Below are 4,151 nucleotides of genomic sequence, written 5' to 3'. Positions count from 1 at the left end.
AGTTTTTTTTTCCAGAACCAGGACCATTCACTCTTCGAGTTCGGTATGTTTGCTCAAGTGTGAAAGCAGTTCTTAACCTCAGGTGTGGTCCAGTCTCTGGTCCACCTGAAATCAGTGATCTGGAGTTCACCACCACTTCACTTATGGAAAATATCTGCTCCCAATGCTGCGTGTTTGGTTGCATGATTGGTTCATTTTATGAAGTGACTGCTTTCACTTTAATTCCCATTTAAATCACAGTTTCCATGAAGGTGGGAAAAGGACTGTTGTGGACAAAAAGTGCTGTTCTTCACTGCTTGAGTGTTTGTATCCAATGACAACAATAAAAAGCAGTAAACAGATGAAACTAATGCCTACTGTTTTGCAAACCTGTGTGCAGAAAAAAACTCAAGTATTCAGGACAAGTGTAAAATTGCCCCTTGGCTAATGATCACATGTTACAAATCTTTTGGATCACTGAGATCAGGACATTTTTGGCTGAAAAATGGTCAAAAATGCCCCAAGATAATGGAATTCATAACCAGCAGTTCTTTGTTGTTGAGGACGTTGCATTTTGTGACACATACTGTAATAGTTTTAGTATATTTGTTTTATGTAAGCTGTTTTTATGTATGTATATATATATATATATATATATATGTATGTATGTATATTGTCAGCTTTTTTCAGTTTTCGGCTTTTGGATGAGTGTGTCCAAGTTTTTGTGTTCGTTTTGGCCAAGAATTTTCATTTTGGTGCATCCCTAGTTTTCATATTTGCAATCGAGTTGACGGCCCCTTTAAATTAAACATTTTTGATACTTTTGTGTCATGTCTCAACAGTCATGCCATCACCTATGATGGATATCTGGTGTTTCACACATTGCAGCTGAATATATGGGCCAAGGAGAAACAGTAAGAACGAGAAACTCTCTCGAAACAACTCTGTCCCAAGAATGTAACAGTAAGCACAATTATGAAAAGAAGATTAATGGTTCATCCCATAAACCTAGCCGTACTCTGTCTCTGAGCGGAAAGAGAAGGGGAAGAAGTAAGATGGTAAAAGTCTTTTGTGCTCCCTCCTAATCTGCTCCATTCATAACTAATGTTGAGGGATGACCCGTACAGGAGAGAATTTTGATTTATTAGTTGGGGGTAATTTACCAGATGTATTCACATTCTTATTCACAGGTACAGTAATACCGGGAAGCCTCTGATTCATGGCAAATAGATGCATGAGTAAAATCCTCTCAAGTGAGACGGCTAAGGCTTAATTCATCATTAAGCACATCAACACAGAATGTTTATTTATTTATTTATTTGGATTTTTGCCCAGTTGTCTGCCCAGTGGTAGTCAACACAAATTCCCACCAGCTGTCTGAATCTCTTCTTTTGTACAGCATCAACCAATTGGGGTGCGAGAAGAAGGCAAACCTGTGCTTCCTCTGAGACATACATTATGGTGTAAAAGGGCGGAATCAGTGTTTTTAAACAATTTAAAGCCAATTTGGTTGTGTTACATCTGAAATGATGCTTTATGTTCTGTAGGACTTTAAATAATTTGCACGAAGCTGCAAAAAAATGTTCAGAATGCTTAATATTTCAAAAGCGGTGAGGAAATCCACAAATCAGTCCCCAAATAATTGAAATATTGAATAAAACATCAAAAATATCTATGTGTGTCTAGCTTATTGTACATTATATTGTACATAAATGATAAAACTTCCACTTCTAAGTCCACAATATTTATGCAATTTGTGTGACACCAGTCAGCACATGATCATTTTCAATCTCCATTAACCCTTAGAACTGAAAAGGTGGTCTTGTTAAGATTGACATATGTAAATAACCGTTGTTTGAAAACTAAACTTTAGTCAATTCTTTTAGATGTTTCAATCCCTTGGAAGCTCTGATAACTCTGCTACAGGCTGTCTGCAGTAACAGTGCTTCTTATTCCTTCAACATGAATAAGGGGCTAAACTGCATTAAAGTGAATTGGTGATCATATGTAAAGGCTTTCATTGTTGTGACATTACAACCACAATGAATTCAAAACAGGCCATTTTTTTATTCATGGACTGTATGAACTGGGGAGTGAATGGTAAATTTTGCAGGCTGAGGTGCCTTTCTATTTTTTCAATGGGAGAGGCACATTTTGCGTACCGGGCGCTTCACCTTTTATACTTTGTGTGGTTGTATTTTTAATATTTTTTGGAGCGCTCAGAGATGGAAAAGTTCATGAGCACTTAGCTGGTTGACCAGCATGGGGCATGTTCTAATTGCTGGCTAACCTCTCCTACAACTAGGCTTCCACCAACAAATGTCACAAACCAAATGTCTTTATTTGGTAACTGCTGGCTGCTTTAGAGGTGTATCACTAAAAACAATCCTATCTGGCCTGCAAAAGTGTTTTTTTTTTCTATTTATATTAGCCCGCTTCACAGTGCGCTGCACTACAGCCCCAAGCATGCACCACAACATAATGTGTGCTCTGACTATCCTACCCCAACAACAATCTGTTAGACAGCGGCTATACAATTCTATGCAATTCCACACCTGTCATATCAGTAAACACACTACCTGCATTTCAGCTGCAGTTCAACCAATATAAGCAACTGATGTTAGCTCAGCTGCTCAGAAATTGAGCCCAAGTATAAATAAACCTACAGCAAAGAACAGCCCATGAATTTGTTGAGATTTTTTTAATATGGCCCCTTTAGTGGTTGGGTTTGACCCCCCAGGTTTAGCTGGTGAACCAGCATAACCAGCATGACCAAGCTAGTTGACCGGCTTGACAATATTATACATAAAATAATAAAAACAATTAATATGACAAAGGATTCCAGACTTTTTGAATGCTAGTGTTTGAACCCCACCTCTGAACGTCTTATCGATCTGCTGCTCACACAACATCCTAGAGCAGCTGATGGCAATAATATATGGCTTTGGCCCCCATTCTCACGGCCCACCACTCTCACAGTCCTTTAGTGGTTAGGGTTAGACCCTTGAGAGTCTCAGTACAGACTTTGAGAGCGATGGGCCTTGAGAGTGCCATCTGCAGCCATGCCATACCCCCTAAAGGTGGCTGAAGGAGAGCACTGACCACTCAGTTCTGTCTACATGTGCTGGCAGATGCCTACAACTGGCCAGCACTGCCAAGTTACTGAAAGAAATATACACCCTGTATTAAGATGGCGATAGGTTGGAGAAATTAAAGACATTTTCCCTTTTTCTCAAAATGTAGTTGATCAGCCTAAACATGTTTGTAATCTCAAATTTTCTTATTTAGTTTTACGCTGGAGCTACAAGTCTAATGTAGCTAACAATGCTGCTTAAATGCATTCAAATTGCCTAAAGCATCAGACATCATGGACATTGCAGCACAATTATTGTAGTGCGTGATGTAAGGTGGAATATATATATATTTTTATTTTATATTCTATTTATATTGTTATTTGTTAAAATGTGTATTACCATGTTTGTCTGTGATGCATGTTCAAAGTTATTACCTATAACCTACAAAGGGATTTTGTCATTTTGCTGTATAGTTATGTCTGGGAGCAGCACAACGTTACCAGCAGGATAGCACAACCTGGGGCAGAGGGGGTTATGCACCTTGCCCCAAGGGTGAAACCAGAAAAAACACAGTCCATCAAGGGATTTGAACCCACAATCTGCTGATTACTAGCCCACCTTTCCTACCACCACCCCCCAATAAAGCAAGCAGAACCTCTTCCCTCACCAGCTGGGGTGTGTAGCTAAAATATAAGCATGTTATGCTTTCCATGGATGCAGAACTGAAAGCTAGTTTTGCACCCTAATAACACTAATAACACCTAATGTTAATCCATTTTAATCACCTGCTTGATATGCATTAACTCGGTCTTCTCAACCCTGATTTCAGTAATTAATAAGGCTATGTGGGTGACACGTCAAAACACTTACTATGCCTTACTTACTTATTTACTAAATCTGATTTGCTCCTGCCCAGCTAAATTCTTCATAAAGGTAGGCCAGATCGAGAGACAGCAGTGCGCTATATCTGCATCAGTGATTGCTGTATTAGTGACTTGTGTCAAACTTATTGTTGACTCTCTCTGCATTTCACAAATTGCATTATCAGTTTAGACACTAGTCTTGATTTGATTTTGCATAGATCTTCCCCCACCTTTA

The sequence above is a fragment of the Colossoma macropomum genome, unplaced genomic scaffold (genome assembly GCF_904425465.1).
Source record: "Colossoma macropomum unplaced genomic scaffold, Colossoma_macropomum, whole genome shotgun sequence".
Taxonomy (NCBI): Eukaryota; Metazoa; Chordata; class Actinopteri; order Characiformes; family Serrasalmidae; genus Colossoma; species Colossoma macropomum.
The sequence above is the reverse complement of the archived record's forward strand: the minus strand, read 5'-3'. Positions refer to the sequence as shown.